Below are 14,928 nucleotides of genomic sequence, written 5' to 3'. Positions count from 1 at the left end.
AGTAATAAACTTCACTGTTAAACGCACAAATCTGAACATTAAATCATACAACAAAACAGACAAAACCATCATCAATAACTATGAGTACAATAATAGTTTTACTCAATAAAAAAAAACCTTTATGTAAACACATGCATACACTCTCATGTTATGTGGCTTGCTGCAGAGCAGACTGGGGACCAGCAACATCAGACAAAATACATTAACCACGATATTGTTGAAGCTATTACTTTTCCTCGGATGATTTGTGAGGAAATCTATCAATCAAGTGCTTAACAAATAAAAATCTATAGCTTTCTAATAACATCTATGTTTGTGTGCTCATTTATAATTCCTAACAAATACATTTACGTATCAGTTACCACACGCAATTTAAACTGAGACTAATGATAATGTTTTTACTCAAGCTTAGCACGAGGATACTCTTACAGATGATTAACAAACAGCGTGAAATTATTTGTTAAATGTAAAGTAAGGCAGCCGTTCTAAAGAATGAGTTTTAACAGAATATTACTCACTGATAAAATGATTCAGACCGCTATTCCGAAAATGTTTACTTGAAAACTGATGCCTTTGACTAAAAAAAAAAAACATAAACAAGAGCTGAACAAAGCTACTACTGGTAGTCGTCATTTCTGGGGTATAAACCAATCATGCATCGTTGGTGTTTTCGTCAATTGAGACGTTTGTGGCTAAAGAAGGGTGTAAGACGGTAGGGCGGCATTCCTGGAGGCAGAACTGGGCAATGTAACAATGTTACTACCGTAGTATTATATACTGGTAGGCCGACAATTCTTACTGAGAAGTGCAAGTGATAATTACATTTTCACATTAGGCAAGTGGTCTGGTTTTAAAGCCATTCGGCAAAATAGCTGGTTCCTTTGAAATAAGTCAAACTTATCAAAGTCATACAAGTCCTTTATCATCACTTTAATTTCCACTCATAAAAATTAAATTTCGTTCAAACCTTTGGTACATTGATATACTTTAGTGCATACAGTATCAATATAATGCACGGAGGGCACTTGGGTTCGTCCTCCACAATCAAAGCTGGAACATCGCCATACGACTTATAGTTGTGTCGGTGCGTCGTTAAACCCAACAAAATAAATATATAAATAAATACAAATGTTTTAGCATTCTTACGCGTCACTGTAACATGAGATGTTTACATAGCAGTACCACTGAGGTCAATTCATCCGGAAGTGTTTATCAATAGGCGTTTCTCTGTTACGTTGTTGCAAGTTAAAGTTGCAAATATAATGTTTGTTTATTTCACAATCAACATGACGACGTATCGAAAATATAACGATTTGCATTTGGCATGTCATTAACAGTTTAATCAAAGTGGATTGTAATTGAATAGATTTTATTTGCCTCCACTGCAGCATATGCGAAGCCCCAGTTATCATGAAAAAAAAATTACAACTCTTTCCATTTATCAACAGACGTGTCATTTTCATAACGGACCCTCGTTCCAATAAGAAGGCGGGACTATTCATATAATCAGCTTGACATTCTTCATTTAAACATAGATAATATACATACACAGTTGACAAGCACGATAGAAAAAAAATCAGCCGTGCCATGAGAAAACCAACATAGTGGCTTGCGACCAGCATCCGCGTAATCTGGTCAGGATCCATGCTGTTCGCTAACAGTTTCTCCAATTCCAATAGGCTTTAAAAGCGAACAGCATGGATCCTGATCAGACTGCGCAGATGCACAGGCTGGTCTGGATCCATGCTGGTCGCAAACCCACTATGTTGGTTTTCTCATGGCACGGCTCAAATCATATTAAGTGGGAAGTAAACCATTATTTGATTATAGTATAAAAATTGAAACTTTGGCGAAAATTGGATGTAAATTGCACCCAATAACATTCTCTTCTTTTTTCTTCACACGGCCTTGTAGAGAGTTGATAAAAAAATTATCAGCACTCGGGTTAAGAAAAAGAAGTGGCGTCAAGAAACTTGATGAATTTAAGGTCTACGATATATAAATCTATCTCTAGGGAACAAAACGAATAAAACATTCAAATTGCTGGAAGATATTCGGCTTTTATATAATTTCTTTTAAGAAATGAAATTAAAATTCAGCTGAGAGAAGACATTACATGTGCTCATATATCATTTTCGGTCTGAAATATATTTGAAAAACCTTTAAATAAATTCGATAAACCAGAAAAGTTTTATCACATGTACGTCTGTTTGCTATTAGCTTATCGTTCGCTTCGCGACGAAAATAGGCGGGATCGATTCCCTATTAATTAGACTAAGATAGTGTTTGAAATTATTATTTTTTGTCCATTGGCATTGCAGTTCTTTTCAAGTTTTCAGGAAATTTATTTTAGTTAATCAGCATTAACTTGCAGTCGTTTATTAATCAGGCTGTTTGTAACTGACTTAACTTTCTAAATACACATTAATAAACACTAACCTATACAAAAACCCTCTAAACCCAACTAGATCTAGAAGGCAGATATATGAATTAACTGTTTATAAAGATAATTGTAGAATAATTTACCATTTTCAGGTCCATAATCCAAAATTAGCTGCCATTGCTACTGACTTCTAAAGAGAATAATAGGAAATAGCAGCTCAACATTCTATTTTATATTGATCACATGACATTATATATAGTCTTAATTCACTAAGAGAACTGATATTGGTAATACGTGAGTTTTTCGTGCGGAGTCCGACATTTGCCATAATAAATGATACTTAAAGAATGTTCGTTAACAAACAAACTGAGAGCCAATCCTGCGAGCAAATAGCAACGACAAAAAAAAAATAAAAATGAAATTTGATTTATTACAGCAATTACGTAATGTTGCAGGTAAACTATTTTCTTGAAAGTCATTTGAATCACTATTTGAATTTTAAGTAGAATTTACAAGTAATACAATAACCATTAAATAGGAATACTGTAATCATTTGAATCAAACATGTGTTCTAAATTAAGGCTATTCCTATTGCTATTTGTTTCTGCGTGACTCATCACTTTATATAGTCTGGCTTGCTTCCTTCAAATGATTTAAACAGTTTCAGCAGTGTACTAAAATGCCGAAGGCTGTGCGCGAAACTATTGCATTTTGTTCTTTATTTACATTCAGTTACAACAGTTTCGCGCTCAGTCAACGTTTCATTCGAGCTTTCATCTAGCGTAGACCATAATGAAATACTGGATCAGAAAAAATAAATCGTCAGTTAGTTAAAAGCGGTATTGCAGGCATGCTTGTCAACATGAATTCATAGATTTGTCCATAATACAAATCAAATAGTATAGAACATCAAATAAATCATCAAAATAGTAACTGTTGTATTCTTATACGTGATAACTGAAAAACATTATATAGGAAATTATAAACACCAGACCACAAGAAACTCGAGATAATATAACTTTGCCTAAGCAAATCTTCGCGTGCTTGATCAGTAATAATGCCCTTGAGAAGAACAATACGTGCACGTATGATGAATGCACTTCCTGCATTATACATTATACTTGGGGACAAAGATTAAGATACGTATTACTTGTAAAAGTGGATTATGTTTAAATTGTTTGACGCAAGCAGGTAACAAAGTAAATATAGGATAGTAAAAATGTTCGTACTTAAAACGTAATGAATGGAAGTGATAGATTGCTAAATATGATATGGTTTACACTTTATTTAATAACGTTATCAAAGAAGTTATACATGTCAGTATCAAAAGTGCAATATGATTTTGACATTGTGTAACATTAAAATGCGTATTATTCTTTGATATTACAGAAATAAATTATGTCATTGATATTTAACAACAATAGAAAGTTAGTACTGTGTGTTATTAACAACTAGAATATTTAACCTATAGTTATTTCTAACGTTATCAGCATTTAAGTTACACATTTTAATTAAAATCTGAATGGAAAATGCACATATTAACCATAGGGATGTTATTTTGTTTAAACATATTACATGTACATTACTCTTTCGGTAATCAACACTAACCTTATTACAATGTACGTACGTCTGGAACACAAACATCCATAAACAGCGTCTTTTATATCTGGTTTAATACGTTGATTTCTTTAAAGTTGAGTATTTAAATGATATTTGAAATGCATAATTAAAGTTAAATGTTTTACAAATGTTACCTAACAATAGGGGAAAAAAAACAACAACATAAAACTGGCGTTTGAAACAAGGAGACTTGCATTTTAAAGTATCCTTGCTCTATTATTTCAATGCAGGTTCTTTATCAATATTAGAACAATGGTCTTTCTTGGGAGGTGACTGATTGCACAACATTGACCGTTTGCCCCTCCAAAATACCATTTGATAAGTGTATGACTGTATAAAGTGGTAAAGGTGTTTATAGTAGTGAATTGTTTAGTCAATATTCATTGCTGCATTTTCAGAAGTTGTTCTCCTTAGAATGAGGTGAAGAAAACAACAACAGTACCCTCTAAGTAAACACACCATTGTAATAGTCAACATATAACGCTTTGGTTATAATTTTCTTGTTCTTTTTAAACCGTGACTTTCACTCACCTACATGTCAGGATAAAATGGTGCTTGTTGTGCTTTATTCGTTTACATCTAAGTCCTTGCTCATCATTTAGCTTGAAAGTATCATATCGGGCTCACATTCTTGATTAGAAATTTATTAGAATAATGGTCTTAATAACATATGAGCTAAGTTTGAAACTCACTCATTTCGGATGAACAACTGCGTAAGTCTGAAATAGAGCACAGCCTTTTGTATACAATATATTTCATTCTATATACAGAAACTAAGAGGTCAATGTCGCATATGAGTCATGGTCAGTCAATAATTAGGTTATGAAGTACAACAATAAAAATCCTGCTCACACTATAAAGACAATGTTATTTCTCCAACATTCATGAAACTCTATCAGAATGTCTGTTTACCTAGGGTCTACAACAAAGAAACACGTATCGTTATATCATCTCCTGTTCTATCAGTACTTCATACATGCTTTGGCGCAGAGTTTCCTTTTACTGCATCTTGCAGCAACTTTCGTACTTGTAAATATAATGGTTTTAGATTCAAATTAGTGGGATGTTGTATTCTGCCCGAGATGATTTTGTCATAACTAGGTTATAATTAAGAGGCTCTTAATGTGGTCCGGTTGACAAACGACAGCTTAATACAGTCCAGTTCGAGCAACTGTAATAAAAATATGTTTAACGAATGATCCCAAGATGACTATGAATATCCTTGATAGGACCCTTATCGGGTCTAGATATTGGGAGTATAAATGAAAGCATTTAAGACTCAGGCAAAACACGAAGTAAGAATTTCACCTGAAGTACATTGTTCTTGAGTTATTTTATGACTTTTCCAAATAGTCCGCAATTGTACATCACAAAGTGCAACAGCTGAAAGTGGACATTGGCAAATTACGTGACATGATAATTATGTAATTGCGTGTATCACTAGTTTGTCCAAAGGAGTTTTAAGAAAATCAATCTTAGTCTATATTAGATGACCATAAATTGCTTACCAATAATATAACTCACTGTTTTTGCATCAATAACTCAATCGAACACATTCTTACAACACATGTACGTATACGCTGGTGTAAATGTTTTACAATCATAACAAAATTAATGGTGCTGACTCAACAGCATGATTCAATCTAGGAAACGATACGATGTAATAATTCAATTTTGCTTTTAACGATAGCCAATAAAGCACTGTAAGACATTGTTTAATATCTATGTAATAGAATTCCGTTTAAGTCAGTGTTAGGGAGGCGTGAGAGGTGTTACACCTTCCATTACTTCTTATGAGCATAGTAAACCAAACTGAGCGGGTTATTACTTTGCTTGGTTGCATTTTATGCTTCTAAAGAATCTTTTCTCTTCACGTAAATTTTATTATATAATAGTTCGCAAAGAATGCATGGCTTACATTTGACACAAAACAACAGTTCATTAGATTTATAGTATGCATTCGTCACTTATGTAATACTTCGTCTTGAGATTGAAAGTATTATGATAAAGTATAGATGTTTTGCTCCGGAAGTATCTCAAACATGCAAAGATGATGAAATTGTGAAAAAGCACACTATACAAATCCTCAAACGGAACGCTTCGTGTTTCTGAATACTTATATTACTTAATAAACATTTTTGAGATTTTACTCGCGTTCACAAAAAATCTTTTAATACCATGTCACTATTACAGCCTAATAAAAACCTATTCCAAGACACTTTATATACGATGAATAAACTGAAGTTGCCCATGTTTTGACAAGTATTAAATGCGAAATTTTGTTCCAATGTCTGAGAGACTTTCCACATAAAACTACGGGTTTATGAACATTTTCAAAAAAGGAGCTGAGAGCGTATACGAGTAAACCTGCTTAAAGGTACATATTCACTTTAGGCAATAACATGCACAAACAAATTCCTTTTCTTTTTACGTCTAACAACATAGTAGTAATGGTGCGTTTAACAGGATGTATTTTTATGTCTTCAATCATATTAAATTGTTCAAAATAGTCCATACGTTTATGTGTTGTTTGTTTCTTTTTCAAAACATGGTAACATCATAAAATTATAACATGACTAAACTTCTTTTCTTAAAATTTCTTTTTCACATTCACAAGAATCAAGTTATTTTTTCAGAAATTTACTTCAATTAACGTTTAAGATATTAACACATAATGAAGACTGTTTATATTCATTTTAAGAATTGTAGTGTGTCACACGAAATTGGTATCACTAAACTGGTTGTTTTGATATACATTTGTATGCCACTAAGTTTAAATGTTACTCGAGTACAAAATCTGACTACATAATCTTGGCAAGGAAAAAAATAACGAAACAACACAATATGTAGTATGGCAACTTGGTGGATATAGTTCATAAAATGAAATAATGAAATAAAACTAATATAGCAGTACGCTGCAATTTGTGGAGCGCAAATATTATTACAAGGATTAGGTTAAGCTTCTAAATTCGTGTGTGAGTTACTATACAACTATTTTATATGTAATGCAGAGGGCAGGGCAGAAAGGGCATCTCCCATAATAATAAAACTGAAAACTCACATAACAATATGAATTGTTTTATTGTGATTCTCAAAAGATAATAGGCATGGGTAGATTTCAACACTCAGACAAAAGGAATCAACACCAGGTAATATATATAATACCAGTATACTAGTACACCACATTTTGAAGAACAAGTTTGCACAAGGATATACACGTTCTAAAAATCTAAAAGCGGATATTAATTATCCTTAATCTATGTGTTACTTCATATGTACAAATGTCAAAGTCTCTTTCCAGTGCAATATTATTTATCTCAAAAGGACAGCTTATATAGATTATGCATAGAACACGTTCCGATAGTTGTCTCGGTGGATATATTCTATACAATGTCTAATGCCGTAACAGCTTTGATCCTCGAAGTTGTTCAATTAATATTTCTTTGATGATCATTTGCTGTAAGATCAAACCATGCATAATTTTAATGACTTACTTATGAAATCAATATGTTTAAAGAAATGTAGGTAATGTTCATTAAAATTCTCCAAACTTGGTCAACCAATCAACGCAGACTTTAATTTAAAGATTCTGATAGTGTGTTAACTTTATCACTGTGATCAAAGAGTCTTTTAAAGATCTAAGTTTGATTGTTGTCAATTTTTCAACAGTATTTCAGTCAGTAAACCTATCCAGTGTTCCTGTACCAGTACAAACCTGTTCTCCGCAAGTAACTGCCAACTTCCTCACATGAATCAGAGGAGGACGATTGATTTCAGTCAATGCCTGTTATCAAATCGTCACGGAGAACATACGCCTCGAACGGTTTCGAACGCATTATCTCACGATCTGTAGATTTGCGTTGTCTCATTTGAGTTAAGCGCTTTTTATATTAGTTTGAAAACCAAATTCCTTCTTGTGGCCAAAGTATGGGAAAATATGTCCTATTTCTCTTGGTGGGTCACAAAATGTTGTACCCGCTAAAACTAAAATGGATTTATTGTGCGTCTTTTTGTACTTAAATGATTGGTACTTATAATACTGGTGCAAAGTGACTGCATAATAACGATAACATTTTGAAATCCTTGTTTGGTCGACGAATACTTCTATTTATTCAATAATTTACTGTAATATAATTTTAGCTGATACACTATTTAATCTAATAACATAATCTAGATTCTGAAATGTATTACCTTTTCCTTAGCCCATAATATAATATTTTTTTCTGACATTCTATCGCACATCTGAACACAATACTTCAGAATAATTATATACAGAATAGGCCATGTCAGCTCAGCTGATGAACTGCTCTAACTTATAATACGTATGTACACGGAAAATATTTCACAGGGAGCATTATTGGTAACCCGTTCTTAATCTTTTAACATATGTGTATATCTATTGAATGAATTCAGATGATAAAACTTGAGCATTCATTTGGAATAACAACGTTACTGAGAAAAAAAAAACTACTTTATGTTATGACCTTAAGGCGTTATGGAATTTTATTCTTGAAAGACTCAAAGTTTGTATCTTTCTATGATATGTCATGTACATGTATAGAAAAGTCTGTGAAATCTAAAACAAATTTATATGATCTTAATGAATTCAAAAATATATTAGCCACTAAAGTGAATAAAATAACTCAAATATCCCACCAAAGCTTGTTGTAACAATAAGAGTTGGCCCCTGTACTCAAAACTTTTACTTCATTTTTAGCCATTTTTGCCTCCTGAAAGACTAAAGTAACAATTATTGTATTGATTAACAATGATACATACCATTAATACCATTGATACATGTAAAAGGTTTCTTAATCGATACTACAGTTTGCACGGGTCATTTGGCCACGGAGTGTTATTGGAACAATTTTACGATTTACCAACTTTGTCCCAGATCCTGAGGCTAACTATTTTCCTATCAAGAACCTTGACGCACCCTCGAAAAAAAGCGTCCTCAAATGTGTTAACAAGTTGATATGTTGTAGGGATATATAGCAAGAGTTATTTGAACTATTTAGTCTATTGTAAAACTTGTACTAAGATCACGTGGCCACAAAGAATCTAGATTTTATACTGACTGCTCAAACTCCGTGGTCTCGAATGTGTTAACGATATGCAAAAGGATAAATAAACAAATTAACACAAAACAATGGGCATTATTTTAACCTTTCCTAAAACATGGCCATATCTAGATCTCATTATGTGCCTTAGCAGCTGCTATAATACATATATAGCTGCCTGTTACATATTTTGCTATTTTTTCTATACCAAGACAACGTTATGTTCTATTGACGTCAATTGCCTGGGGCTTTTGAAGGAAAACAGTTGTATTGCAATAATTCTGTAGTGTCCAATGCATAACTAAGAAATAAAAGACAAGTTTATATCATAGCTAACCAATGAAAAATGATTTTAGCTCTGGCACTGCAATAGATGTAGCAAGTGCAACCGAAAATATGACATCCCTTAAGATGTTGTTCATTGGGTTGAAAATAAATTTTACAATAGCAATGACGGCAATAAAACAAGCTTGTCAATAATATAATAAGATTGGCTGGATATTGTTTATTATTGTGACATGTTGCATGAATAAAATTACATAGCATAGCATACAATTTTAAAAATATGGCAACCGGACCATTGGGACTATATATCACTAGGACTATCAAGTAATTACAAACAAAGTTCGTAAACAGTTCATATTAGATACTTAGGTTAACACTGAAGTACAAATTATTTACAAAATGTTAGAAACCACTGACTGTAGAGGGCGTGGACGGTAGCATGCATTTCCACTACCGTCCATGAACAGGCTCAATCAAACCGAGCCTGCAATATTTTCGTTTTTGTTGTGTTGAGCGACCTGTGGAGTTTCCACTTTTTCTGTTTTAACATCAGCTGTATAATACATACAGAAAATAAATTGGAGTCTGGAAAGAATTTTGATTATATTCAAATCTATGTATCTAATAGTTTACAGTTTTTTTAGAGTCTAAATAAAGTATATGTAAGCAACTGGGGTGAACTATTTTGTTTCTTTTGCCAAAATGTTTAGAATCAATGTTCACAGAACATGAAAATGTAAAACAGCTTTAAATGCATTATACTTCTAAAGATTTGTTTATGTTGGGTTTGACGTCGCACCGACGGAACTTTAGGTCATGTGACAGCTTTACAGCTTTGATGGTGGAGAAATTCCCCAGCTGACCCTCTGTGCATTATTTCATCATGGCTGGGCCCTGTGGTTGAACTGCAGACGTTCCGCAAGCTAGCTGGATGAATTCCTCACATGAAGAACTCAATGCCCCAAGTTAGGCTCGAACCTACATCGTTGAGGGGCAAGCGATTCTTTGTCAGCGACTTTTACGACTCGGCCACGGAGGCCCCTCTAAAGGTATAAGGGATTTAATTTACACTGCACAATTGCGATGTAAATACCCAATAATGCAAGGACTATGTCACATATCAGCAATGCGCGAAAGCAGAAGTACATTGATCTTCTTTTTCAGTTAACGAAAACAAGGTATTTCTCCTATTTAGGTAGAACCCAGTTGGCTCACCGCCCCAATGTAAAAAAGTATTTCCTCACATGCGGGCACCTGGGTTGAACCACTGACCTTTCGTAAGACAGGTCGATATCTTCCTCACATTAAAAATTCAACGCCCCGAATGAGGCTCTAAGCCACATCATTGAGGGTAAGTGGTTTGAAGTCTGTGACGTTAACCACTTGGTCACGGTTGCCCCTTTTTTCTGTTTTAGATTTATACATTACTTAAATTATATCCTTAAGAAACTAAACGAATTTTAAATGAAAGCGTCTTATAACATTGTTTCCCTTAGAATAAATATCTTACTTAGAGTAGGGCATTACATTGCCTCTTCCAACTTTTCTGCAATTTTTAAAATTAAAAAAAAAAAAAAAAAAAAAAAAAAACTTGATGAACACTCAGTCTAACTATCGAAAACCATGCGCTCTTCGAAAGCTTTTTTCTCTGTTACACGTTTATCTTTTTTAAATCCCTGAACTGCTTGTAAATTGAGACTTTTGTTTCCAAATACAAATACCATAATATAAACCGCCGGTGTGAAAGAAAAACGAAAATCGACTCTACTTTCCTTACACACATATATTTGCAAATAATTCTACTTCTTTTCAGAAGTTTTAGTCTGTGTAACAGATTGCTTAGCTGTGTTCTTTGTTTCCAAAGGGACCATCTTTTAGATTTAATTCATAGAACAATATAGCACCTCTGTGAGCTACAGAAATATCTTGTGTATTGTATTACGTGTAAAAGTCTCTTGTAATTCAATTACTGAATGACAATATACTGTATTATATGCATTTCATCCAAGCTATATTTTGCAGAATATATACATTAATGAGACTATAATACATAAATAGAAAGTATTAAGGCAATTGCTGTGATAAATCTTATAAATGTTACGTGAGAATGAAAATGTATACGATCAAACCTCCCTCGTGGTAAAGGATAAGTGTTATCTGCCAGACCTTATATTTGATTAAACATTATTGCATTTGAAAAGGTTACTGATACAAAACTTTCAAATAAAGTACAAGGAGATTACGTCAGTGATGTATGAACTATTAGTTAATGTGCATAAAAAGTTTACAAACTAAAATACAAATATCTAAATCACTTTAAGGCAATGACAGTAAATAATCTAATTAAAGTTAAGCTTATTTCCATCTGTTGTATCGCGTTTGCTTAAGGAGATAACTATTGTTGATCTACTTTGAAAAAAAAATATCTTAAGCTATTTAGTTTTGAGCCTTAAAATTAAATAATTCATTATGTATTCTTTAAAAGTAGATCTAAAATATTTATGCTTCTTGAAAATAAAAATGTTAAACTTAAAATCCCCCCCCCCCCCCCCCCCCCCCCCCCCCCCAAAAAAAAATTCTAAATGCGTAATTTCTTAATAATATTTTCCCCTTACATGTAAAATTGTTTTATAACAGTGCTTTATACATTGTGGGTAAAAGTCAAGGATATCACATATAAAAGGAGATTAACCACAACTTTTTGATCTTGGGAAAAACCAGAACATGCACGAGTGATTAAGGTATAATACGTTACACGCGAGCTTGAAAAATAAAAGATGTAAAATGCGTTAGAAAACATACATTTAATTGAGTATGTGGCACCGGCTGAGAACTAAACATTTCAAAGACTAGAATATCATTAATTCATAATTTATAAGATATAACAGGTGGATAAAGCAGGAAGCGCCGGTATACGCTCACAGAATTGTAAAAGTAATAGACTTCCCTGTTAAATGCACACATTTGAAAAATTGAATTATACAATAAAAAAAGACAAAAACACCATCAGCAACTATGAGTACAATAATAGTTTTACTCCATAAAATAATATTTTATTATGTAATCTTTGTTATTTCGATACATGCATAGACTCTCATATCATGTGGCTTGCGGCAGACCCTGCCGAGACCAAGCACAAATACAAATACATTTGCTTTGCTCGAATGATATGTGAGGAAATCTATCAATCAAGTGCTTAACAAATCTATAGCTTTCTAAGAACATATATTTCTGCGTGCTCATTAATAATTCCTAACATATACATGTACAATTTACATGCCAACGTCCCAATTACCACACACAATTTAAGACGAGACTCATCATAATCACAATCTCACGTGTTTTTACTCAAGCTTACCACGAGGATACTCTTACAATGATTAACAAACAACATGAAAGCTTATTTGTTGAATGTACTGCAGCCGTTTTAAAGAAAGAGATTTAAAGAATGAGATTGAGTAGAATATTACTCATTGTTAAAATGAATCAGACCGTTATTCCACAAACCTTTACTTGAAACTGATATTATTTGACGAAAACAAAACATCAACAAGAGATGAAATAATAACAAAGTTTCTACTGGTAGTCGTCAACCAAACATTTACCGTTGGTGTTTTGTTTGCGGTTAAGGAAGGGTGTAAGTTCCTTGAGGCTGAACTGGGCAATGTTTTTACCGTAGTATTTACAGAGAAATGAAAAAATGACAACAAAGGCGTAAACAAATGTTTGTTTCGGTAACATGCTAAAACAATTTAGGGTAGGTAGATCGGTGTTTTTTATCTTTTTTAATTAGTGGGACTTTATCAGACATTAAAATGAATAAAATAAAGCGGGGTTATGTCTTTAGAGCATCTCTTAGTTGATTTCTAATATCCCTGACAATGTTTAAAGCAAAACAAAGTGCAGTTTTGCAACGCTTTGTTAAAAAGTTAAAAAGAAAATCTTACCCGCTCGTGACGAGATAATGCACGGAGCTGCACTTCGGGTCTTCCTCCACCATCAAAGCATATGACCTATACTTCGGTGTGACGTTAACCCCAACAATATAAATAAATAAATAAATAAATAAATAAATACAAATGTTTTAGCATTCTTACGCGTCACTGTAACATGATATGTTTACATAGCGGTACTATTGACTTGTATGAACCACAGAGGTCAATACGTCCCGATGCGTTACTTTGTTGCAAGATAAAGTTGCAAATGTAATGTTCGTTTATTTCACAATCATCATGACGAAGTTTCAAAAGTATAACCGTTAACGATTTGTATTAGGCATACCATTTACCGTTTAATCAAAGTGGATTGTAATCACATAGATCTATTTTGTCTCCACTGCAGCATATGCGAAGCCCTAATTATTATGAAACTGTTTACAACTGTTTTCCATTCATCAACAGACGTGTCGTTTTCACAAGTGAAATCGCGTCGGACCATCGTTTCAATAAGAAGGTGAGACTATTCATATAACCAGCTTAACATTCTTTATCTAAACATAAAGAATATGCATAAACCACTATTTAATAATAGTACAAAACTTGTAAACTTCGGCGAAAATTGGGTGCAATTGCACCGAATTACATTATCTTCTTTTTTCTTCACACGGCCTTGTACAGAGTTGGTAAAATGATTATCAGCACTCTGGTTGAGAAAAGAAGTGGCGTCATAAAACTTGATTAATTTAAGGCCTACGATATAAAAATCTATCTCTAGGGAACAAAACGAATAAAACATTCAAATTGCTGGAAGAGTTTATATAATTTCTTTAAAGAAATGAAATTAAAATTCTGCTGAGAGAAGACATCACATGTGCTCATATATCATTTTCGGTCTGAAATAAATTAAAAACGTTTTAATAAATGTGATAAACCAGAAAAGCTTCTGAGAGTGAAATAAAGCCATTACAAATGTTTGCTATTAGTTTATCGTTCGCTTCACGACGGACGAAAATAGGCTGGATCGATTCCCCATTAATTAGACAAAGATAGTTTTTGAAATTATTTTTTGTCCAATGGCATTGCAGTTCTTTTTAATTTTCGTGAAATTAATTTTAGTAAATCAGCATTATTTTGAAGTCGTTTATTAATCAGGCTGCGCCGTCTGTAACTGACTAAACTTTCTAAATACACATTAATAAACACTAACCTATTCAAAAACCCTCTAAACCAAACTAGATCTAGTAGAGAGATACATGTATGTGGCATTAACTGTTTATAAAGATAATTGTAGAATATTTTACCATTTTCAAATCCATAATCCAAAATTAGATGCCATTGCTACTGACTTCTAAAGAGAACAATAGAAAATAACAGCTCAACACTCTATTTTATATTGATCACATGTATAGTCTTACATTCACTAAGAGAACTGATATTGGTAATACGTGAGTTTTTCGTGCGGAGTCCGACATATGCCATAATAAATGATACTTAAGAATGTTCGTTAACAAACAAACTAAGAGCCAATCCGGCAAGCAAATAGCAACGACAAAAAAAAAGAGAAAGAAATTTTATTTATAACAGCAATTACGTAATGTTGCAGATGAAATATTTTCTTGAAAGTCATTTGAATCACTATTTG

General features: G+C 32.9%; 1 protein-coding gene across 2 annotated transcripts in view; it reads right to left on the bottom strand.

The window, feature by feature from the left end:
* LOC123540406 (cholecystokinin receptor type A-like) overlaps positions 1-14,724 on the bottom strand; it is a 50,095-nt gene extending 35,371 nt beyond the window's left edge. Inside the window, exon 1 of one of the 2 annotated variants that reach the window (XM_045325407.2) lies at positions 14,588-14,724. The gene's annotated coding sequence lies outside the window, so the exon portion shown is untranslated. Of the gene's footprint in view, positions 1-2,526; positions 2,661-14,587 lie in introns of those variants that run through there. The other variant, XM_045325403.2, reaches the window with a different exon arrangement.
* Between the last annotated feature and the right edge of the window lie 204 nt (positions 14,725-14,928).

This window comes from Mercenaria mercenaria, chromosome 16, assembly GCF_021730395.1.
Source record: "Mercenaria mercenaria strain notata chromosome 16, MADL_Memer_1, whole genome shotgun sequence".
Taxonomy (NCBI): Eukaryota; Metazoa; Mollusca; class Bivalvia; order Venerida; family Veneridae; genus Mercenaria; species Mercenaria mercenaria.
Note: the sequence above shows the minus strand (reverse complement) of the source record. Positions and strands in the feature narration are given on the sequence as shown.